Below are 25,800 nucleotides of genomic sequence, written 5' to 3'. Positions count from 1 at the left end.
AATCTAATCCCGAGTTATTTAAATAACTAAAGACGAGTTTAAATCGGGTTGTTGAATTATTTTATGTTTGATTCGGGTTTGTCCTAAATCGTTTAACTCATTAAATTATTTATTTAATTAATTCCCGAGACATTTAATAATTCAAGTTGGGTTTTGAGTCGGGTTTGTTAAAGGAGAAAAGTTACTATTTCGGGAAAGTTTCCATTTTGGGAGATGGCTATATTTAGTAGTTAGTAATTATAAATATTATAATTGTGCTAGGTGACGGATTCGTGAAGGATCGATAATCAATTCATTGCTTTACTTTCTGGACTGCTTAACTGCTTAATTGGAATTGCTGGCACTTGAGGTAGGGGAACTACACTTGTCTTATTATCGTTATTGATCGAATTGTGTTGACTGGATTCCTGGTTGTCGAGTTATACTATCATTTATATTGGGAAGGGTGATTGACTGATTTGATCGTATTGGGTATGATATCACAACATCGGGTAACTGGCATGATTTTATGATTCATCAGTTCATTGATTTATATATATTGTGTTGCATCAATTTCTTTTGATCATTCATATGCGTTGGAGGATGGTGTGGAGATTAATCAGGGTCTGTGATACGTTGTGGAAGCTATTCAGGGTCTGTGATTATGTGATAAGGTGTGGAAGTTATTCAGGGTCTGTGACTATGTGATATGGTGTGGAAGTTATTCAGGGTCCAGAATATGTGATATGGTGTGGAAGTTATTCAGGGTCTGTGAATCTGTGATATGGTGTGGAAGTTATTCAGGGTCTGTGAATCTGTGATATGGTGTGGAAGTTATTCAGGGACTGTGATACGGTGCGGAGATTATTCAGAGTCTGTCTGTGATATGGTGAGGTGGAGGATGTGACTAATTGGAAGTGGAGTTATATATTTTGTTGTCGTACTTGTTTTGTTTTTCCCTACTCAACCTCGTGGTTGACCCTGTGTATTCGTGAACACCTGTGATGATCCGTTTTATGGGGAGCAGACTTGACAGGTTTAAGAGATAGGACGGGAGCTTGATGGGCGTGAGACATTGGATCAGACGACTTAGTGGCTAGATCATCATCTAGAAGACTTCCACTTTTAATTATGTCAGTTCTTGTAATTCGAGTTGAAAAGAGTATTTGTAATAATTAAGTTAAAATATTACATAAATTGCCTTGGAGTTTAATTTGTTATTCACTACCTCGGGAAACCGAGATGGTAACAGTCCGTTTTATTAGAGAATGTCTTGACGAGGACTTCTTTTATAAACCGGGGTGTTACAAAGTGGTATCAGAGCGAACGATCCTCAGGCCTAAACCAATGAACCCAATGAACCTAGGATGTGTCTAATTAAAATGAACACCGGGATAGAACTGTTAGGAGCACACTGAGGTAAGGTTTGAGTTAGGGGCCCCCTCACACCGAACCAGTGGCCCTCTCAGTTTGACTCGGAAAACCCTGAGGGTATATGAGAGAAAGGGTAGAAACGTTGCATAAGGTTGAACCTGAGGTTCCTATATCGTTGCCTAAGTGTTGATTGATGCATAGATTATTGCATAATCGAGTTGGTATAAACTTTGAAACCCATATATTCTAACCATTCCGCAGGACAACGCTACGGTAAGTATTTTGTATGAATGATGACGTGATCATATAATGTTGGGAAATGAGAAATAAATTTCAAGTTCGGGTTAATAATCAATGAAGTGTTGTGCTAGTCGTGAGCATGAAAATAATTACGAGTCCATGATAATTACCTAGGTGGATGTTGAATGATGTGCTGATAGTACTAATGTGACTAAGTAATATGCGGTTGTGTGATCCCGAAGCCATGCTAGTATAATAATGTGATAGTAATAAGAAACGCTGTTGAATTGCCTGTTTTTAGTCATAGTAATCGTAATGTAGATGTAATGAGTAGATCGAGATGCGAAGGGATTCTATGGGGTATATGTTTACATAAGTACAGTGTGAGATCTAATTTGGTATGGGTTAGTATCAATGGTGTGATTGTAAGAGTGGAACGTATAAAATGAATTGACTTAGTGATGAAACTTGTTTTGGTTGATGTTACTCTTAAATTGACCTTACTACCATTTCTTTTCTGTTTATTGCCTATCGATGAAAATTTTATGAGAGGTAGTCTCGTCGGTTAGTGTTCATTTAGCGTTGGTTTCATGCTTATAAGATATACAGATTAGGAGTAATAATTATTTTGGTGAGCTGTGGTTAGGAAGTTTTGTGCAGTGACATTTTGACCAACGATTTTGTGAAAATCCTCATTTAAATGGTATTAATAATTTTCGCATAATTCCAACCCCAACGATCGTAAAATTCACATACGTGTTCAAATTGATAAGCCACGAAAAATATTGATGTCTCAATATTAAATAATAAGTTTTGCAAACTGACCCAAGTTTGGACCAATAGCTGCCACATGTTTGGTTGGACCAACCGAGTTGTAAAATCCTTTAAAAATGGTATTCTTGTGCTTTAAACCTAATTCTTTTCCCTGTGATTTTTAACTCTCCGTGTTTTGTAAAAGTAATATGAATCAAGTTTTAATCGAACGGTTATTTATTCGTGATCTTTGAAAGTTACAACGTGAAACATGACTTGTAAAATGTGTGTTCTAGGTTGAGTCTTCATACAGTGTTTGATTAATCCACGAGCTTTAATAATATGAATTTATAATGTCCTTATATGATGATAGTAGCAGGCATGTTCAGTAGTTACGTACCTCAAACAGTGATAAAAAAATTGAAGTTTAGTTGATAACATTGTTGGCGTGATGGTATGAGTAAAATTGAATAAATTAATTTGATTCGTAATCGAGGGTGAAATATTTTATATGAGTCCAGTTATTTACATATATTAATATACATTTGACACGTTGTGATATCTCCGGGTGTTCATCATAATTGCATAGTGGTCAGATATATATAAATATAAAAACTATATTGTCATATCTTGGTAAAGTTGATGGTATTAAAAGTAATTTGGTAAAGTTGATGGTATTAAAAGTAATTTGGTTGTTCTAATATACTCGCATGAATAATAATTATAATAATGCTGTTAATGATACACATGAATGGTAGTAATGATTGTGTCTAAATGTTCACACGTGGAAGATGCCATCTGAGTTCTAAGGTCTTTCATATGAGTTGTGTGCCCATAGTTATGATTACTACCATCATCGCATTAATCTATTTCGGTGGACCTAAACCGAGGACATGATAAACAAACAGTGTTGTAAATTCTTAGTGGATATGTTCACCAGTATATCGTCATAAGATACTAAAGGGATTCTTGCAATTGTAGGAGCGTGATATAAAGGAAACTGTTGATATAATACGACATTTGACATAGCTATATTCTCGAGTCGTCACTATCAATTATATTTTAATAAAGATTGTTCATGATAACTATGTTGGCAATATTATAATGGGATAACCCTTTTATGATTCACATGATACACATTGGTTTAAATGATAGTTGTTATAGTTACGCTTAATTGAGTCGTGAATATAACTGAGTAAAGAAGTGCAACTAAAATCCTGATGATTGAGGTAATAGTCGTTCATTAGTAAAGATAGGACTGAAATGAATAAGCTGAATCTGTAAGATTATAATATATGAGTCGACACCCAAGCTTGTTTTGTTGGAAGGAATTGAATTAAGTTACCTGAGTTTGAGTCCCGTAGTAAGTTGTAAAGGAATTCTATAGACGGCTATGTTATAAGAAGTATATTAAGAATTTAATCACCGTCCAATATGAAAGTAAAGGTTTTGAAAATGAAGTTAAACTTTGTCATGTAAGTATAAATTCGGAAGGAGATTTCCAGCAAGTGTCTGGTTGAATGGTTTCATGATCGTTGCTAAGTCTGGAGTAATGAAATTAGAACGGAGTCACAAGTGGTGGGTCAAGTTAGTCATGTTGTTCGTTCGTGTAGCGAATTGGTGGATTGTGGTTGGTTACGAATGTCGAAACGGGAAATGTGATGTGGTGATTTAAGTGAGTTACGTGTTAACATGGTAAGTTGATATTAGCATGACAAGTAACGAATAATTGTAAAATTGGTGTTGTTAAATACATTAACCTTGTATGTCATTGTGTTGGGTGCAGTTTAAATATATTAATACAAAGAACAAAAATTTATGTATGATAGTCTGGCATGTTACCTTTCCAATATCGTTGCTTAATCACTTGTGTGACTCGACCAATAAGTTATAAAATTTGCCAATCAATGTGCATTCGTCATTTATGAATAAATACCAAACCTTTGCGACGAGGATTGAAAATATTTCTGGGACGATAAGTACTGCGAAACTGGTTGTCTTCATTTGTTATCGGTGATTCTGTGTCTTGACCAGAATTTGTACAATTGTGTAAAGGAAAGTTAGATTGGACCTATTAGGTTATAAATTTTAATAAGATCGGTTTACCAAAGTGTTGACCCTAATTCTTTCCTTATGATGATTGATCCCCTATGTTCTAAAGTATGAAATTACAATGATTGTTGAGATGAATAATTACTAATGATTTTTACTGGTAACGGTAGCATCCTTGAAAGAGTTGTATATCGATTGTCTTTGGTAAGAACTAGTTATCTGGAACGTGAGTTGAGAACCTTTTATCCTTTTTAAGTTGTTAGCAGTAGTTTGAGACCGTTGTTATAATAATGAAGGTTACGAGGACGTAACCATGTTTCTAGTTGGGGAGGATTGTAAAATCTTGATGCTTAATTTGCACTTGTTTGTAAGTTATAGTTGACCAAGTTGACGTTTAGTTGTGGGGTACGTATGCAAATGAGTTCTATATGTTTTGTTCCTACTTCTGTTAGATGGTTGATGTGAAAAAGGAGAGTGTAGTTAAACTACCGGTATTGAGTTATGAGTTGTGGGGCCTTTGTGCCAAGCTACGTTTGCGGTCCAGCGAGACCATGGTTAATGAGTTCATGTTGAATTCGAGATCGGAATTGAGATGGAAAGATGATGGTGTTCTCATATGATTATATAGTGTTATACAATTGTGTTCGCAGGTAGTTATTAGTTGTAGTTAATTGGATTAAGAAAATGATGAGTTAAACTTCGGGACGAAGTTTATTTTTAGGAGGGCAGAATGTAACATTCCGTATTTATTACGTTTAATTGATGAGTCAAAAGTGTGTTAACCGTGTTAGAATTGCGTGACGTCCGTAAGTACAATATACAATACCTTTCTGTTGTTGAGTAAGGGGGCGAACTTCGGGACGAAGTTCATTTTAAGGGGGGAAGACTGTAATACCCCGTAATTTTATATAATAAATTAAACGGATATTATTAAATGGATATTATTATATATTAATTATTATACATTTATATTACTAATTAAGTCGGGTAAATTGTCGAGTCGATAATTATGTTAGGTTATTTTATTTAACTCGCGTCGTATCGGTCCAAGTAATTTAAGACGGGTTTATACGGAATTGTTAGCATCGACCATTTGAACTGTCTCAAAATGTCCAGCCCAAATTAATTATTAATTGTACCATACCCTAACCTTATTAATTAATACTACCCGTACCCTACCCTTGATTAATAATAAGTACTACCCATTTCCCTTAATAAACAAATGGCATGCCTACCATAAACTTCCAAAACCTACCCACTACCCGTTTTAATCTAATAGCACGCCTACCCACTTCTCAAACACCATTCATCTGCTTTTCACGCAAAACGAGAGGGATAGAGAGAGAGTGGAGGTTGACCGTGCAGCAGGGAGGAGCTAGGGACTAGTGTCGACGTCCGTGGGTGGCCGTGGTGGCCGTCGTGGTGGCAGAAAGAGGGTAAGACCGACTCTTTTCCTTTGTTTTCGTTTGGTGTCGGGTTTTTGGGGGTTTGTTCGTGCCTTGTTGGGGCTTTGTTAGTGATTGTTGTCAGGTTATATGAATAGTATGGTGAGTGGCGAGTGTCGTGGTGGTGGTTAGGTGGTTCATGGTGGGGTTAGTAACAAAAAGGGCGGCAGTGATATGGGGTAGCAACGGGTGTTAGTTCGGGTTTTCAGGTGGGTTTTTAGATGGTTAGGTTTGGGTGGTGCCACCGTCGACTAGGGGGAGGTCGACGAGGTGGTGTTGTGGTGTCGGTGTTCATGGGTTAGTGGCGAGTTGAATGGTGGTTGTTGGGCAGTGAATAGTTAATTGTTGCGGTGGTGGAAGAAGGGGAAACAGTGGTGTTTGGTGGTGCGTGGTGGTGAACCAGGCCAAATGGTGGCTGTGGTTCACCTCGCCGGCGAGGGTCGACCCCAGTGGGGGTGGTTCCTGGTGGCTGGGTCATGGTGGGTACCACGGCTGGTGGTGGACACGGCCTCACGGTGGCCTGTGGTGGTGCGTGAGGGAGTGTGAAGGAGTACGGACGGTTTGGTTGTTTGAAACGGGTTTTATTAATTTAAATCGTTATAATTCGTAATGGGTCGCATTCTTAATTAATTAATCTAATCCCGAGTTATTTAAATAACTAAAGACGAGTTTAAATCGGGTTGTTGAATTATTTTATGTTTGATTCGGGTTTGTCCTAAATCGTTTAACTCATTAAATTATTTATTTAATTAATTCCCGAGACATTTAATAATTCAAGTTGGGTTTTGAGTCGGGTTTGTTAAAGGAGAAAAGTTACTATTTCGGGAAAGTTTCCATTTTGGGAGATGGCTATATTTAGTAGTTAGTAATTATAAATATTATAATTGTGCTAGGTGACGGATTCGTGAAGGATCGATAATCAATTCATTGCTTTACTTTCTGGACTGCTTAACTGCTTAATTGGAATTGCTGGCACTTGAGGTAGGGGAACTACACTTGTCTTATTATCGTTATTGATCGAATTGTGTTGACTGGATTCCTGGTTGTCGAGTTATACTATCATTTATATTGGGAAGGGTGATTGACCGATTTGATCGTATTGAGTATGATATCACAACATCGGGTAATCGGCATGATTTTATGATTCATCGATTCATTGATTTATATATATTGTGTTGCATCAATTTCTTTTGATCATTCATATGCGTTGGAGGATGGTGTGGAGATTAATCAGGGTCTGTGATACGTTGTGGAAGCTATTCAGGGTCTGTGATTATGTGATAAGGTGTGGAAGTTATTCAGGGTCTGTGACTATGTGATATGGTGTGGAAGTTATTCAGGGTCTGTGAATATGTGATATGGTGTGGAAGTTATTCAGGGTCTGTGAATCTGTGATATGGTGTGGAAGTTATTCAGGGTCTGTGAATCTGTGATATGGTGTGGAAGTTATTCAGGGACTGTGATACGGTGCGGAGATTATTCAGAGTCTGTCTGTGATATGGTGAGGTGGAGGATGTGACTAATTGGAAGTGGAGTTATATATTTTGTTGTCGTACTTGTTTTGTTTTTCCCTACTCAACCTCGTGGTTGACCCTGTGTATTCGTGAACACCTGTGATGATCCGTTTTATGGGGAGCAGACTTGACAGGTTTAAGAGATAGGACGGGAGCTTGATGGGCGTGAGACATTGGATCAGACGACTTAGTGGCTAGATCATCATCTAGAAGACTTCCACTTTTAATTATGTCAGTTCTTGTAATTCGAGTTGAAAAGAGTATTTGTAATAATTAAGTTAAAATATTACATAAATTGCCTTGGAGTTTAATTTGTTATTCACTACCTCGGGAAACCGAGATGGTAACAGTCCGTTTTATTAGAGAATGTCTTGACGAGGACTTCTTTTATAAACCGGGGTGTTACACCAACGGAAGACATTTGGGGTGTCGGTGTGCTACAAACCAGCATTCGCCGAAACTCGGATTATCGTGAAAAATGTGTTATAGCTCGTTATTTGAGGCTGAAATCGAACAGATTAATTCCTGAAATGAGCTCGGACGCGTGATTGATAAACAGGGAGAAAAAGAAACAGGGTCCGGTACGACCTTCCGAACGGCTGAAATTGAAGTGTATAATACACGGTTTTTCGGGATTCCGGGGTCCAGGAACAAAATTCTCCGGAAATCACATAGAAAGTTCCTCCGGGTCGGATAAAGCGCCCACACAAAGTTTGACACCAACAGAAGATATTTGGGGTGCTTGGTGTGCCTGAAACCAAAGATTCGCGAAAACTCGGATTATCGTGAAAATGTGTTAAAGCTCGTTATTTGAGGCCGAAATCGAATAGGTTAATTCCTGAAATGAGCTCGGACGCGTGATTGAAAAACAGGAGAAAAAGAAACAGTGGTCCCAGACGACCTTCCGAACGCAAACGAATTGAAATGTATAATACACGGTTTTTCGGGTTTCCGGGTCCCGAACAAAATTCTCCGTAAATCACATAGAAAGTTCCTCGGGTCAGATAAAGCGGCCACGCAAAGTTTGGGCACCAACGGAAGACATTTGGGGGTGTCGGTGTGCCACAAACCAAAGATTCGCCAAAACTCGGATTATCGTGAAAATGTGTTATAGCTCGTTATTTGAGGTGAAAACGAACAGTTAATTCCTGAAATGAGCTCGGACGCGTGATTGTTAAACAGGAGAAAAAGAAACAGGGTCCGTGTACGACCTTCCGAACGGCCGAAATTGAAGTGTATAGTACTCGGTTTTCGGGATTCGGGTCCCGGAACAAAATTCTCCGGAAATCACATAGAAAGTTCCTCGGGTCGATAAAGCGCCCACGCAAAGTTTGAGCACCAACGAAGAAATTTGGGGATGCCGGTGTGCGAAAACCGATTCGCCGAAACTCGGATTATCGTGAAAAATGTGTTAAAGCTCGTTATTTGAGGCTGAAATCGAACAGGTTAATTCCTGAAATGAGCTCGGACACGTGATTGAAAAACAGGGAGAAAAAGAAACAGGGTCCGGTACGACCTTCCGAACGGCTGAAAATGAAGTGTATAATACACGGTTTTTCGGGATTCCGTGGTCCCGGAAGAAAATTCTCCGGAAATCACATAGAAAGTTCTTCGGGTCAGATAAAGCAACCACGCAAAGTTTGAGCACCAACGGAAGACATTTGGGGGTGCCGGTGTGCCAGAAACCAGCATTCGCCGAAACTCGGGTTATCGTGAAAAATGTGTTAAAGCTCGTTATTTGAGGCTGAAATCGAACAGGTTAATTCCTGAAATGAGCTCGGACGCGTGATTGAAAAACAGGGAGAAAAAGAAACAGGGTCCGGTACGACCTTCCGAACGGCTGAAATTGAAGTGTATAATACACGGTGTTTCGGGATTCCGGGGTCCCGGAACAAAATTCTCCGGAAATAACATATAAATTTCTCGGGTCAGATAAAGCGGCCACGCAAAGTTTGAGCACCAACGGAAGATATTTGGGGGTGCCGGTGTGCCACAAACCAGCATTCGTCGAAACTCGGATTATCGTGAAAAATGTGTTAAAGCTCGTTATTTGAGGCTGAAATCGAACAGGTTAATTCCTGAAATGAGCTCGGACGCGTGATTGAAAAACAGGGAGAAAAAAGAAACAGGGTCCGGTACGACCTTCCGAACGGCTGAAATTGAAGTGTATAATACACGGTTTTTCGGGATTTCGGGTCCCGGAACAAAATTCTCCGGAAATCACATAGAAAGTTCCTCGGGTCAGATAAAGCGGCCACGCAAAGTTTGAGCACCAACGGAAGACATTTGGGGTGCCGGTGTGCCACAAACCAAAGATTCGTCGAAACTCGGATTATCGTGAAAAATGTGTTAAAGCTCGTTATTTGAGGTCGAAATCGAACAGTTAATTCTGAAATGAGCTCGGATACGTGATTTAAAAACAGGAGAAAAGAAAACAGGTCCTAAGACGACCTTCCGAACGGGCCGAAATTGAAGTGTATAATACACGGTTTTTCCAGTTTCCGGGGTCCCGGAACAAAATTCTCCGGAAATTACATAGAAAGTTCCCCGGGTCCGATAAAGCGTCCACGCAAAGTTTGAGCACCAACGGAAGACATTTGGGGGTGCTTGGTGTGCCTGAAACCAAAGATTCGCCGAAACTCGGATTATCGTCAAAAATGTGTTAAAGCTCTTTATTTGAGGTCAAATCGAACAAAGTTAATTCCTGAAATGAGCTCGGACACTTGATTGAAAAACAAAAAGAGTGCCGTACGACCTTCCGAACGTCTGAAATTGAACGGTATAATACACGGTTTTTGGGGATTCCGGGGTCCCGGAACAAAATTCTCCGGAAATCACATATAAAGTTCCTCGGGTCAGATAAAGCGCCCACGCAAATTTTGAACACCAACGGAAGACATTTGGGGGTGCCGGTGTGCCACAAACCAGCATTCGCCGAAACTCGGATTATCGTCAAAAATGTGTTAAAGCTCTTTATTTGAGGCTGAAATCGAACAGTTAATTTAAAATGAGCTCGGACACGTGATTGAAAAACAGGGAGAAAAAAGAAACAGGGTCCGATACGACCTTCCGAACGGGCCGAAATTGAAGTGTATAATACACGGTTTTTCGGGATTCCGGGAACAAAATTCTCTGGAAATTACATTGAAAGTTCCTCGGGTCAGATAAAGCGCCCACGCAAAGTTTGAGCACCAACGGAAGACATTTGGGGGTGCCGGTGTGCCACAAACCAGCATTCGCCGAAACTCGGATTATCGTGAAAAATGTGTTAAAGCTCGTTATTTGAGGCTGAAATCGAACAGGTTAATTTATGAAATGAGCTCGGACGCGTAAGTGAAAAACAGGGAGAAAAAGAAACAGGGTCCGGTACGACCTTCCGAACGGCTGAAATTGAAGTGTATAATACACGGTTTTTCGGGATTCCGGGGTCCCGGAACAAAATTCTCCGGAAATCACATAGAAAGTTATTCGGGCCAGATAAAGCGGCCACGCAAAGTTTCTGCACCAATGGAAGACATTTGAAGGTGCCGGTGTGCCACAAACCAGCATTCGCCGAAACTCGGATTATCGTAAAAAATGCTTTAAAGCTCGTTATTTGAGGCTGGAATCTAACAGGTTAATTCCTGAAATGAGCTCGGACGCGTGATTGAAAAACAGGGAGAAAAAGAAACAGGGTCCGGTACGACCTTCCGAACAGCTGAAATTGAAGTGTATAATACACGGTTTTCAGATTCCGGTCCCGAACAAAATTCTCCGGAAATCACATATAAAGTTCCTTGGGTCAGATAAAGCGGCCACGCAAAGTTTGAGCACCAACGGAAGTTATTTGGGGTTGCTTGGTGTGCCTAAACCAAAGATTCGTCGAAACTCGGATTATCGTCAAAAATGTGTTAAAGCTCGTTATTTGAGGTCAAATCGAACAGTTAATTCTGAAATGAGCTCGGACGCGTGATTGAAAAACAGGGAGAAAAAGAAACAGGGTCCGACGACCTTCCGAATAATTGAAATTGAAGTGTATAATACACGGTTTTTCCAGATTCCGGTCCGGAACAAAATTCTCCGGAAATCACATATAAAGTTCCTTGGGTCAGATAAAGCGGCCACGCAAAGTTTGAGCACCAACGGAAGTTATTTGGGGTTGCCGGTGTGCCACAAACCAGCATTCGCCGAAACTTGGATTATCGTAAAAAATGCTTTAAAGCTCGTTATTTGAGGCTGGAATCGAACTGGTTAATTCCTGAAATGAGCTCGGACGCGTGATTGAAAAACAGGGAGAAAAAGTAACAGGGTCCGGTATGACCTTCCGAACTGCTGAAATTGAACTGTATAATACACGGTTTTTCGGAATTCCGGGTTCCCAGTACAAAACTCTCCGGAAATCACATAGAAAGTTCCTCGGGTCAGATAAAGCGCCCACGCAAAGTTTGAGCACCAACGGAAGACATTTGGGGGTGCCGGTGTGCCCTGAAACCAAAGATTCGCCGAAACTCGGATTATCGTGAAAAATGTGTTAAAGCTCGTTATTTGAGGCTGAAATCGAACAGGTTAATTCCCGAAATAAGCTCGGACGCGTGATTGAAAAAACGAGGAGAAAAAGAAACGGTCCGATACGACCTTCGAACGGTGAAATTGAAGTGTATAATACACGGTTTTTCGGGATTCCGGTTCCTAACAAAATTCTCTGGAAATTACATAGAAAGTTCCTCGGGTCAGATAAAGCGCCCACGCAAAGTTTGAGCACCAACGGAAGACATTTGGGGGTGCCGGTGTGCCACAAACCAGCATTCGCCGAAACTCGGATTATCGTGAAAAATGTGTAAAAGCTCGTTATTTGAGGCTGAAATCGAACAGGTTAATTTATGAAATGAGCTCGGACGTGTGAGTGAAAAACAGGGAGAAAAAGAAACAGGGTCCGGTACGACCTTCCGAACGGCTGAAATTGAAGTGTATAATACACGGTTTTTCGGGATTCCGGGGTCCCGGAACAAAATTCTCCGGAAATCACATAGAAAGTTCTTCGGGCCAGATAAAACGGCCACGCAAAGTTTGTGCACCAATGGAAGACATTTGGGGGTGCCGGTGTGCCACAAACCAGCATTCGCCGAAACTCGGATTATCGTAAAAAATGCTTTAAAGCTCGTTATTTGAGGCCGGAATCGAACAGTTAATTCTGAAATGAGCTCGGACGCGTGATTGAAAAACAGGAGAAAAAGAAACAGGGTCCTATGCATTTACCTTCCGAACGGCTGAAATTGAAATGTATAATACACGGTTTTTCGGGATTCTGGGGTCCCGGAACAAAATTCTCCAGAAATCACATAGAAAGTACCTCGGGTCAGATAAAGTGGCCACGCAAAGTTTGGGCACCAACGGAAGACATTTGGGGGTGTCGGTGTGCCACAAACCAACATTCCCCGAAACTCGGATTATCGTGAAAAATGTGTTATAGCTCGTTATTTGAGGTTTGAAACGAACGAGTTAATTCCTGAAATGAGCTCGGACGCGTGATTGTTAAACAGGGAGAAAAAGAAACAGGGTCCCATTTCGACCTTTCGAATCTGAAATTGAAGTGTATAGTACTCGGTTTTTCGGGATTACTGGGTCCCTAAGAAAATTCTCCGGAAATCACATAGAAAGTTCCTCGGGTCAGATAAAGCGCCCACGCAAAGTTTGAGTACCAACAGAAGAAATTTGGGGATGCCGGTGTGCCAGAAACCAGCATTCGCCGAAACTCGGGTTATCGTGAAAAATGTGTTAAAGCTCGTTATTTGAGGCTGAAATCGAACAGGTTAATTCCTGAAATGAGCTCGGACACGTGATTGAAAATTAGGGAGAAAAAGAAACAGGGTCCGGTACGACCTTCCGAACGGCTGAAAATGAAGTGTATAATACACGGTTTTTCAGGATTTCGGGGTCCCGGAAGAAAATTCTCCGGAAATCACATAAAAAGTTCCTCGGGTCCGATAGAGCGGCTACGCAAAGTTTGAGCAACAACGGAAGATATTTGGGGGTGTCGGTATGCCACAAACCAGCATTCGCCGAAACTCAGATTATCGTGAAAAATGTGTTATAGCTCGTTATTTGAGGCTGAGATCGAACAGGTTAATTCCTTAAATGAGCTCGGACGCGTGATTGAAAAACAGGGAGAAAAAGAAACAGGTCCGTTTACCTTCCGAACGGTGAAATTGAAGTGTATAATACACGGTTTTTCGGGATTCCGGGGTCCCGGAACAAAATTCTCCGGAAATCACATAGAAAGTTCCTCGGGTCAGATAAAGCGCCCACGCAAAGTTTGAGCACCAACGGAAGACATTTGGGGGTGCCGGTGTGCCACAAACCAGCATTCGCCGAAACTCGGATTATCGTGAAAAATGTGTTAAAGCTCGTTATTTGAGGCTGAAATCGAACAGGTTAATTCCTGAAATGAGCTCGGATAAGTGATTTAAAAACAGGGAGAAAAGAAAACAGGGTCCATTACGACCTTCCGAACGGCTGAAATTGAAGTGTATAATACACGGTTTTTCGGGATTCCGGGGTCCCGGAACAAAATTCTCCGGAAATTACATAGAAAGTTCCTCGGGTCCGATAAAGCGTCCACGCAAAGTTTGAGCACCAACGGAAGACATTTGGGGTGCCGGTGTGCCACAAACCAAAGATTCGCAAAAACTCGGATTATCGTCAAAAATGTGTTAAAGCTCTTTATTTGAGGCTGAAATCGAACAGGTTAATTCCTGAAATGAGCTCGGACGCTTGATTGAAAAACAGGGAGAAAAAGAAACAGGGTCTGGTACGACCTTCCGAACGTCTGAAATTGAACGGTATAATACACGGTTTTTGGGGATTCCGGGGTCCCGGAACAAAATTCTCCGGAAATCACATATAAAGTTCCTTGGGTCAGATAAAGCGGCCACGCAAAGTTTGAGCACCAACGGAAGTTATTTGGGGTTGCCGGTGTGCCACAAACCAGCATTCGTCGAAACTCGGATTATCGTCAAAAATGTGTTAAAGCTCGTTATTTGAGGTCAATAGAACAGTTAATTCTGAAATGAGCTCGGACGCGTGATTGAAAAACAGGAGAAAAAGAAACAGGGTCCGATGACGACCTTCCGAACAAATTAAATTGAAGTGTATAATACACGGTTTTTCAGATTCCGGTCCCGGAACAAAATTCTCCGGAAATCACATATAAAGTTCCTTGGGTCAGATAAAGCGGCCACGCAAAGTTTGAGCACCAACGGAAGTTATTTGGGGTTGCCGGTGTGCCACAAACCAGCATTCGCCGAAACTTGGATTATCGTAAAAAATGCTTTAAAGCTCGTTATTTGAGGCTGGAATCGAACTGGTTAATTCCTGAAATGAGCTCGGACGCGTGATTGAAAAACAGGGAGAAAAAGTAACGGGGTCCTTATGACCTTCCGAATCAATAAATTGAATCGTATAATACACGGTTTTTCGGAATTCGGGTTCCCGAAAGACAAAACTCTCCGGAAATCACATAGAAAGTTCCTCGGGTCCGATAAAGCGCCCACGCAAAGTTTGAGCACCAACGGAAGACATTTGGGGGTGCCGGTGTGCCACAAACCAAAGATTCGCGAAACTCGGATTATCGTGAAAAATGTGTTAAAGCTCGTTATTTGAGGCTGAAATCGAACAGGTTAATTCCTGAAATAAGCTCGGACGCGTGATTGAAAAACAGGGAGAAAAAGAAACAGGGTCCGATACGACCTTCTGAACGGCTGAAATTGAAGTGTATAATACACGGTTTTTCGGGATTCCGGGGTTCCGGAACAAAATTCTCTGGAAATTACATAGAAAGTTCCTCGGGTCAGATAAAGCGCCCACGCAAAGTTTGAGCACCAACGGAAGACATTTGGGGGTGCCGGTGTGCCACAAACCAGCATTCGCCGAAACTCGGATTATCGTGAAAAATGTGTTAAAGCTCGTTATTTGAGGCTGAAATCGAACAGGTTAATTTATGAAATGAGCTCGGACGCGTGAGTGAAAAACAGGGAGAAAAAGAAACAGTCCTGATTTACCTTCCGAACGGCTGAAATTGAAGTGTATAATACACGGTTTTTCGGGATTCCGGGGTCCCGGAACAAAATTCTCCGGAAATCACATAGAAAGTTCTTCGGGCCAGATAAAACGGCCACGCAAAGTTTGTGCACCAATGGAAGACATTTGGGGGTGCCGGTGTGCCACAAACCAGCATTCGCCGAAACTCGGATTATCGTAAAAAATGCTTTAAAGCTCGTTATTTGAGGTCGGAATCGAACAGGTTAATTCTGAAATGAGCTCGGACGCGTGATTGAAAAACAGGGAAAAAGAAACAGGTCCGTCGACCTTCCGAACGGCTGAAATTGAAATGTATAATACACGGTTTTTCGGGATTTTGGGGTCCCTAACAAAATTCTCCGAAATCACATAGAAAGTTCCTCGGGTCAGATAAAGTGGCCACGCAAAGTTTGGGCACCAACGGAAGACATTTGGGGGTGTCGGTGTGCCACAAACCAACATTCCCCGAAACTCGGATTATCGTGAAAAATGTGTTATAGCTCGTTATTCGAGGTCAAAACGAACAGTTAATTCACGAAATGAGCTCGGACGCGTGATTGTTAAACATGGAGAAAAAGAAACAGGTCCCAGTACGACCTTTCGAATCGCTGAAATTGAAGTGTATAGTACACGGTTTTTCGGGATACTGGGGTCCCGGAACAAAATTCTCCGGAAATCACATAGAAAGTTCCTCGGGTCGGATAAAGCGCCCACGCAAAGTTTGAGTACCAACGAAGAAATTTGGGGATGCCTAGGTGTGCGAAACCAGCATTCGCCGAAACTCGGGTTATCGTGAAAAATGTGTTAAAGCTCGTTATTTGAGGCTGAAATCGAACAGGTTAATTCCTGAAATGAGCTCGGACACGTGATTGAAAATTAGGGAGAAAAAGAAACAGGTCCTGTTTACCTTCCGAACGGCCGAAATGAAGTGTATAATACACGGTTTTTCAGGATTTCGGGGTCCCGGAAGAAAATTCTCCGGAAATCACATAAAAAGTTCCTCGGGTCCGATAAAGCGGCTACGCAAAGTTTGAGCACCAACGGAAGATATTTGGGGGTGTCGGTATGCCACAAACCAGCATTCGCCGAAACTCAGATTATCGTGAAAAACGTGTTATAGCTCGTTATTTGAGGCTGAGATCGAACAGGTTAATTCCTGAAATGAGCTCGGACGCGTGATTGAAAAACAGGGAGAAAAAGAAACAGGGTCCGGTATGACCTTCCGAACGGCTGAAATTGAAGTGTCTAATACACGGTTTTTCGGGATTCCGGGGTCCCGGAACAAAATTCTCCGGAAATCACATAGAAAGTTCCTCGGGTCAGATAAAGCGCCCACGCAAAGTTTGAACACCAACGGAAGACATTTGGGGGTGCCGGTGTGCCACAAACCAGCATTCGCCGAAACTCGGATTATCGTGAAAAATGTGTTAAAGCTCTTTATTTGAGGTCGAAATCGAACAGTTAATTCTGAAATGAGCTCGGACGCGTGATTGAAAAACATGGAGAAAAAGAAACAGTGTCCGGTACGACCTTCCGAACGTCTCGAAATTGAACGGTATAATACACGGTTTTGGGATTCCGGTCCCTAACAAAATTCTCCTAAATCACATATAAAGTTCCTTGGGTCAGATAAAGCGCCCACGCAAAGTTTGAACACCAACGGAAGACATTTGGGGTGCCGGTGTGCCACAAACCAAAGATTCGCGAAACTCGGATTATCGTGAAAATGTGTTAAAGCTCGTTATTTGAGGCCGAAATCGAACAGTTAATTTCTCGAAATGAGCTCGGACGCGAGAGTGAAAAACAGGAGAAAAAGAAACAGGTCCGGTACGACCTTCCGAACGGCTGAAATTGAAGTGTATAATACACGGTTTTTCGGATTCCGGTCCAGAACAAAATTCTCCTAAATCACATAGAAAGTTATTCGGGCCAGATAAAGCGGCCACGCAAAGTTTGTGCACCAATGGAAGACATTTGGGGTGCCGGTGTGCCACAAACCAAAGATTTGTCGAAACTCGGATTATCGTAAAAAATGCTTTAAAGCTCGTTATTTGAGGTCGGAATCGAACAGTTAATTCCCAAATGAGCTCGGACGTGTGATTGAAAAACAGGGAGAAAAAGTAATGGGGTCCAAAAGATGACCTTCCGAATCAAAAATTGAACCGTATAATACACGGTTTTTCTGAATTCGGGTTCCCAGACAAAACTCTCCTAAAATCACATAGAAAGTTCCTCGGGTCAGATAAAGCGCCCACGCAAAGTTTGAGCACCAACGGAAGACATTTGGGGTGGCGTGTGCCACAAACCAAAGATTCGCCGAAACTCGATTATCGTGAAAAATGTGTTAAAGCTCGTTATTTGAGGCTGACATCGAACAGGTTAATTCCTGAAATAAGCTCGGACGCGTGATTGAAAAACAGGGAGAAAAAGAAACAGGGTCCGATACGACCTTCTGAACGGCTGAAATTGAAGTGTATAATACACGGTTTTTCGGGATTCCGGGGTTCCGGAACAAAATTTTCTGGAAATTACATAGAAAGTTCCTCGGGTCAGATAAAGCGCCCACGCAAAGTTTGAGCACCAACGGAAGACATTTGAGGGTGCCGGTGTGCCACAAACCAGCATTCGCCGAAACTCGGATTATCGTGAAAAATGTGTTAAAGCTCGTTATTTGAGACTGAAATCGAACAGGTTAATTTATGAAATGAGCTCGGACGCGTGAGTGAAAAACAGGAGAAAAAGAAACAGAGTCCTGGTTTACCTTCCGAACGGCCGAAATTGAAGTGTATAATACACGGTTTTTCGATTCGGGGTCCCGAACAAAATTCTCCTAAATCACATAGAAAGTTGTTCGGGCCAGATAAAGCGGCCACGCAAAGTTTGTGCACCAATGGAAGACATTTGGGAGTGCTTGGTGTGCCACAAACCAAAGATTCGCCAAACTCGATTATCGTAAAAATGCTTTAAAGCTCGTTATTTGAGGGCCGGAATCGAACAGTTAATTCCTGAAATGAGCTCGGACGCGTGATTGAAAAACAGGAGAAAAGGAAACAGGTCCGTCGACCTTCCGAACGGCCGAAATTGAAGTGTATAATACACGGTTTTTCGGGATTCCGGGGTCCCGGAACAAAATTCTCCGGAAATCACATAGAAAGTTCCTCGGGTCAGATAAAGCGCCCACGCAAAGTTTGAACACCAACGGAAGACATTTGGGGGTGCTTGGTGTGCCTGAAACCAAAGATTCGCCGAAACTCGGATTATCGTGAAAAATGTGTTAAAGCTCGTTATTTGAGGCTGAAATCGAACAGGTTAATTCCTGAAATGAGCTCGGATAAGTGATTTAAAAACAGGTAAAAGAAAACAGGTCCGTTACGACCTTCCGAACGGTGAAATTGAAGTGTATAATACACGGTTTTTCGGGATTCCGGTCCCCCTAACAAAATTCTCCGGAAATTACATAGAAAGTTCCTCGGGTCCGATAAAGCGTCCACGCAAAGTTTGAGTACCAACGGAAGACATTTGGGGGTGCCGGTGTGCCCAAACCAAAGATTCGCCGAAACTCGGATTATCGTCAAAAATGTGTTAAAGCTCTTTATTTGAGGTCAAATCGAACAAAGTTAATTCTGAAATGAGCTCGGACGCGTGATTGAAAAACAAGGAGAAAAAGAAACAGGGTCTGGTACGACCTTCCGAACGTCTGAAATTGAACGGTATAATACACGGTTTTTGGGGATTCCGGGTCCGGAACAAAATTCTCCTAAATCACATATAAAGTTCCTTGGGTCAGATAAAGCGCCCACGCAAAGTTTGAACACCAACGGAAGACATTTGGGGGTGCCGGTGCCACAAACCAAAGATTCGCCGAAACTCGGATTATCGTGAAAAATGTGTTAAAGCTCGTTATTTGAGGCTGAAATCGAACAGGTTAATTTCTGAAATGAGCTCGGACGCGTGATTGAAAAACAGGGAGAAAAAGAAACAGGGTCCGGTACGACCTTCCGAACGGCTGAAATTGAAGTGTATAATACACGGTTTTTCGGGATTCCGGGGTCCAGGAACAAAATTCTCCGGAAATCACATAGAAAGATATTCGGGCCAGATAAAGCGGCCACGCAAAGTTTGTGCACCAATGGAAGACATTTGGGGGTGCCGGTGTGCCACAAACCAGCATTCGTCGAAACTCGGATTATCGTAAAAAATGCTTTAAAGCTCGTTATTTGAGGCCGAATCGAACGGGTTAATTCTCGAAATGAGCTCGGACGCGTGATTGAAAAACAGGGAGAAAAAGTAACGAGGTCCAAAGATGACCTTCCGAATCAAAATTGAATCGTATAATACACGGTTTTTCGGAATTCCGGGTTCCCATTACAAAACTCTCCGGAAATCACATAGAAAGTTCCTCGGGTCAGATAAAGCGCCTACGCAAAGTTTGAGCACCAACGGAAGACATTTGGGGGTGGCGTGTGCCACAAACCAGCATTCGCCGAAACTCGGATTATCGTGAAAAATGTGTTAAAGCTCGTTATTTGAGGCTGACATCGAACAGGTTAATTCCTGAAATAAGCTCGGACGCGTGATTGAAAAACAAACAGGAGAAAAAGAAACAGGTCCGATACGACCTTCTGAACGGCTGAAATTGAAGTGTATAATACACGGTTTTTCGGGATTCCGGGGTTCCGGAACAAAATTCTCTGGAAATTACATAGAAAGTTCCTCGGGTCAGATAAAGCGCCCACGCAAAGTTTGAGCACCAACGGAAGACATTTGAGGGTGCCGGTGTGCCACAAACCAGCATTCGCCGAAACTCGGATTATCGTGAAAAATGTGTTAAAGCTCGTTATTTGAGGCTGAAATCGAACAGGTTAATTTATGAAATGAGCTCGGACGCGTGAGTGAAAAACAGGAGAAAAAGAAACAGGGTCCGGATTTACCTTCCGAACGGTACCGAAATTGAAGTGTATAATACACGGTTTTTCGGGATTCTAGGGTCCCGAACAAAATTCTCCGGAAATCACATAGAAAGTTGTTCGGGCGGATAAAGCGGCCACGCAAAGTTTGTGCACCAATGGAAGACATTTGGGGGTGCTTGGGTGTGCCACAAACCAAAGATTCGCCGAAACTCGGATTATCGTAAAAATGCTTTAAAGCTCGTTATTTGAGGCCGGAATCGAACAGGTTAATCCCTAAAATGAGCTCGGACGCGTGATTGAAAAACAGGAGAAAAAGAAACAGGGTCCGGTACGACCTTCCGAACGGCCGAAATTGAAGTGTATACACGGTTTTTCGGGATTCAGGGAACAAAATTCTCCGGAAATCACATAGAAAGTTCCTCGGGTCAGATAAAGCGCCCACGCAAAGTTTGAGCACCAACGGAAGACATTTGGGGGTGCCGGTGTGCCACAAACCAGTATTCGCCGAAACTCGGATTATCGTGAAAAATGTGTTAAAGCTCGTTATTTGAGGTCGAAATCGAACAAAGTTAATTCCTGAAATGAGCTCGGATAAGTGATTTAAAAACAGGGTAAAAGAAAACAGGTCCGTTACGACCTTCCGAACGGTGAAATTGAAGTGTATAATACACGGTTTTTCTGGGATTCCGGTCCCGAACAAAATTCTCCGGAAATTACATAGAAAGTTCCTCGGGTCCGATAAAGCGTCCACGCAAAGTTTGAGTACCAACGGAAGACATTTGGGGTGCTTGGTGTGCCACAAACCAAAGATTCGCCGAAACTCGGATTATCGTCAAAAATGTGTTAAAGCTCTTTATTTGAGGCTGAAATCGAACAGTTAATTCCCGAAATGAGCTCGGACGCTTGATTGAAAAACAGGAGAAAAAGAAACAGTGGTCCGCAATACGACCTTCCGAACGTCCGAAATTGAACGGTATAATACACGGTTTTGGGGATTCCGGTCCCGAACAAAATTCTCCGGAAATCACATATAAAGTTCCTTGGTCGATAAAGCGCCCACGCAAAGTTTGAACACCAACGGAAGACATTTGGGGGTGCCGGTGTGCCACAAACCAAGATTCGCCGAAACTCGGATTATCGTGAAAAATGTGTTAAAGCTCGTTATTTGAGGTCAAAATCGAACAGTTAATTTCGAAATGAGCTCGGACGCGAGAGTGAAAAACAGGGAGAAAAAGAAACAGGGTCCGACGACCTTCCGAACGGCTGAAATTGAAGTGTATAATACACGGTTTTTCGGGATTCCGGTCCAGAACAAAATTCTCCGGAAATCACATAGAAAGATATTCGGGCCAGATAAAGCGGCCACGCAAAGTTTGTGCACCAATGGAAGACATTTGGGGGTGCCGGTGTGCCACAAACCAGCATTCGTCGAAACTCGGATTATCGTAAAAAATGCTTTAAAGCTCGTTATTTGAGGCTGGAATCGAACGGGTTAATTCCTGAAATGAGCTCGGACGCGTGATTGAAAAACAGGGAGAAAAAGTAACAGGGTCCAGTATGACCTTCCGAACTGCTGAAATTGAACTGTATAATACACGGTTTTTCGGAATTCCGGGTTCCCATTACAAAACTCTCCGGAAATCACATAGAAAGATCCTCGGGTCAGATAAAGCGCCCACGCAAAGTTTGAGCACCAACGGAAGACATTTGGGGGTGGCGTGTGCCACAAACCAGCATTCGCCGAAACTCGGATTATCGTGAAAAATGTGTTAAAGCTCGTTATTTGAGGCTGACATCGAACAGGTTAATTCCTGAAATAAGCTCGGACGCGTGATTGAAAAACAGGGAGAAAAAGAAACAGGGTCCGATACGACCTTCTAAACGGCTGAAATTGAAGTGTATAATACACGGTTTTTCGGATTCCGGTTCCGAACAAAATTCTCTGGAAATTACATAGAAAGTTCCTCGGGTCAGATAAAGCGCCCACGCAAAGTTTGAGCACCAACGGAAGACATTTGAGGGTGCTTGGTGTGCCACAAACCAAAGATTCGCCGAAACTCGGATTATCGTGAAAATGTGTTAAAGCTCGTTATTTGAGGTCGAATCGAACAGGTTATTCCTGAAATGAGCTCGGACGCGTGATTGAAAAACAGGAGAAAAGGAAACAGGTCCTAGGTTTACCTTCCGAACGGCCAAATTGAAGTGTATAATACACGGTTTTTCGGGATTCCGTAACAAAATTCTCCGTAAATCACATAGAAAGTTCCTCGGGTCAGATAAAGCGGCCACGCAAAGTTTGGGCTCCTACGGAAGACATTTGGGGGTGTCGGTGTGCCACAAACCAAAGATTCGCCGAAACTCGGATTATCGTGAAAGATGTGTTATAGCTCGTTATTTGAGGTCGAAACGAACAGTTAATTCCTGAAATGAGCTCGGACGCGTGATTGTTAAACAGGAGAAAAAGAAACAGGTCCGCACGACCTTCCGAACGGCCGAAATTGAAGTGTATAGTACTCGGTTTTTCGGGATTATGGGGTCCCTGAAGAAAATTCTCCGGAAATCACATAGAAAGTTCTTCGGGCCAGATAAAGCGGCCACGCAAAGTTTGTGCACCAATGGAAGACCTTTGGGGGTGCCGGTGTGCCACAAACCAGCATTCGCCGAAACTCGGATTATCGTAAAAAATGCTTTAAAGCTCGTTATTTGAGGCTGAAATCGAACAGGTTAATTCCTGAAATGAGCTCGGACACGTGATTGAAAAACAAGGAGTAAAAGAAACAGGGTCCGGCACGACCTTCCGAACGGCTGAAAATGAAGTGTATAATACACGGTTTTTCGGGATTCCGGGGTCCCGGAAGAAAATTCTCCGGAAATCACATAAAAAGTTCCTCGGGTCAGATAAAGCGGCCACGCAAAGTTTGAGCACCAACGGAAGACATTTGGGGGTGCCGGTGTGCCACAAACCAGCATTCGCCGAAACTCGGATTATCGTCAAAAATGCTTTTAAACTCGTTATTTGAGGTTGAAATCGAACAGGTTAATTCCTGAAATGAGCTCGGATACGTGATTTAAAAACTGGGAGAAAAAGAAGCAGGGTCCGGTACGACCTTCTTAACGGCTGAAATTGAAGTGTATAATACACGGTTTTTCGGGATTCCGTAGTCCGAGAACAAAATTCTCCGGAAATCACATAGAAAGTTCCTCGGGTCCGATAAAGCGGCCACGCAAAGTTTGAGCACCAACAGAAGACATTTGGGGGTGGCGGTGTGCCACAAACCAGCATTCGCCGAAACTCGGATTATCGTGATAAATGTGTTATAGCTCGTTATTTGAGGCTGAGATCGAACAGGTTAATTCCTGAAATGAGCTCGGACGCGTGATTGAAAAACAGGGAGAAAAAGAAACAGGGTCCGGTACGACCTTCCGAACGGCTGAAATTGAAGTGTATATACACGGTTTTTCGGGATTCCGGGAACAAAATTCTCCGGAAATCACATAGAAAGTTCCTCGGGTCAGATAAAGCGCCCACGCAAAGTTTGAACACCAACGGAAGACATTTGGGGGTGCCGATGTGCCACAAACCAGCATTCGCCGAAACTCGGATTATCGTGAAAAATGTGTTAAAGCTCGTTATTTGAGGCTGAAATCGAACAGGTTAATTCCTGAAATTAGCTCGGACGCGTGATTGAAAAACAGGGAGAAAAAGAAACAGGGTCCGTTACGACCTTCCGAACGACTGAAATTGAAGTGTATAATACACGGTTTTTCGGGATTCCAGGCTCCCGGAACAAAGATCTCCGGAAATCACATAGAAAGTTCCTCGGGTCAGATAAAGCGCCCACGCAAAGTATGAGCACCAACGGAAGACATTTGGGGGTGCCGGTGTGCCACAAACCAGCATTCGCCGAAACTCGGATTATCGTGAAAATTGTGTTAAAGCTCGTTATTTGAGGCTGAAATCGAACAGGTTAATTCCTGAAATAAGCTCGGACGCGTGATTGAAAAACAGGGAGAAAAAGAAACAGGGTCCGGTACGACCTTCCGAACGGCTGAAATTGAAGTGTATAATACACGGTTTTTCGGGATTCCGGGGTCCCGGAACAAAATTCTCTGGAAATTACATAGAAAGTTCCTCGGGTCAGATAAAGCGCCCACGCAAAGTTTGAACACCAACGGAAGACATTTGGGGGTGCCGGTGTGCCACAAACCAGCATTCGCCGAAACTCGGATTATCGTGAAAAATGTGTTAAAGCTCGTTATTTGCGGCTGAAATCGAACAAGTTAATTTCCGAAATGAGCTCGGACGCGTAAGTGAAAAACAGGGAGAAAAAGAAACAAGGTCCGGTACGACCTTCCGAAAGGCTGAAATTGAAGTGTATAATACACGGTTTTTCGGGATTCCGGGGTCCCGGAACAAAATTCTCCGGAAATCACATAGAAAGTTCTTCGGGCCAGATAAAGCGGCCACGCAAAGTTTTGCACCAAGGGAAGACCTTTGGGGGTGCCGGTGTGCCACAAACCAGCATTCGCCGAAACTCGGATTATCGTAAAAAATGCTTTAAAGCTCGTTATTTGAGGCTGAAATCGAAGAGGTTAATTTCTGAAATGAGCTCGGACGCGTGATTGAAAAACAGGGAGAAAAAGTAACAGGGTCCGGTACGACCTTCCGAACTGCTGAAATTGAACTGTATAATACACGGTTTTTCGGGATACCGGGTTCCCAGTACAAAACTCTCCGGAAATCACATAGAAAGTTCCTCGGGTCAGATAAAGCGCCCACGCAAAGTTTGAGCACCAACGGAAGACATTTGGGGTGCCGGTGTGCCAGAAACCAGCATTCGCCGAAAATTGGATTATGGTGAAAAATGTGTTCAAACTCGTTATTTGAGACTGAAATCGAATAGGTTAATTCCTGAAATTAGCTCGGACGCGTGATTGAAAAGCAGGAAGAAAAAGAAACAGGGTCCGGTACGACCTTCCGAACGGCTGAAATTGAAGTGTCTAATACACGGTTTTTCGGGATTCCAGGCTCCCGGAACAAAGATCTCCGGAAATCACATAGAAAGTTCCTCGGGTGAGATAAAGCGCCCACGCAAAGTATGAACACCAACGGAAGACATTTGGGGGTGCCGGTGTGCCAAAACCAGCATTCGCCGAAACTCGGATTTTCGTGAAAATTGTGTTAAAGCTCGTTATTTGAGGCTGAAATCGAACAGATTAATTCCTGAAATAAGCTCGGACGCGTGATTGAAAAACAGGGAGAAAAAGAAACAGGGTCCGATACGACCTTCCGAACGGCTGAAATTGAAGTGTAATACACGGTTTTACGGGATTCCGGGGTCCCGGAACAAAATTCTTTGGAAATTACATAGAAAGTTCCTCTGGTCAGATAAAGCGCCCTCGCAAAGTTTGAGAACCAACGGAAGACATTTGGCGGTGCCGGTGTGCCACAAACCAGCATTCGCCGAAACTCGGATT

The 25,800-nt window shown here is 42.6% G+C and overlaps 2 long non-coding RNA genes across 2 annotated transcripts; both read left to right on the top strand.

Moving 5' to 3' along the window:
• The first annotated feature begins 132 nt into the window (after positions 1-132).
• LOC141638013 (uncharacterized) lies at positions 133-1,228 on the top strand. Its single transcript, XR_012541971.1, has 2 exons — positions 133-349; positions 1,007-1,228. It is a non-coding gene; the product is annotated as an uncharacterized LOC141638013 (long non-coding RNA).
• Positions 1,229-6,607: 5,379 nt separating this feature from the next.
• On the top strand, positions 6,608-7,704 carry LOC141638015 (uncharacterized). The gene is made up of 2 exons (XR_012541973.1): positions 6,608-6,824; positions 7,483-7,704. It is a non-coding gene; the product is annotated as an uncharacterized LOC141638015 (long non-coding RNA).
• The last annotated feature ends 18,096 nt before the right edge of the window (positions 7,705-25,800 follow it).

The sequence above is a fragment of the Silene latifolia genome, unplaced genomic scaffold (genome assembly GCF_048544455.1).
Source record: "Silene latifolia isolate original U9 population unplaced genomic scaffold, ASM4854445v1 scaffold_160, whole genome shotgun sequence".
NCBI lineage: Eukaryota > Viridiplantae > Streptophyta > Magnoliopsida > Caryophyllales > Caryophyllaceae > Silene > Silene latifolia.
This window is presented reverse-complemented; position numbering and strand designations above follow the sequence as displayed.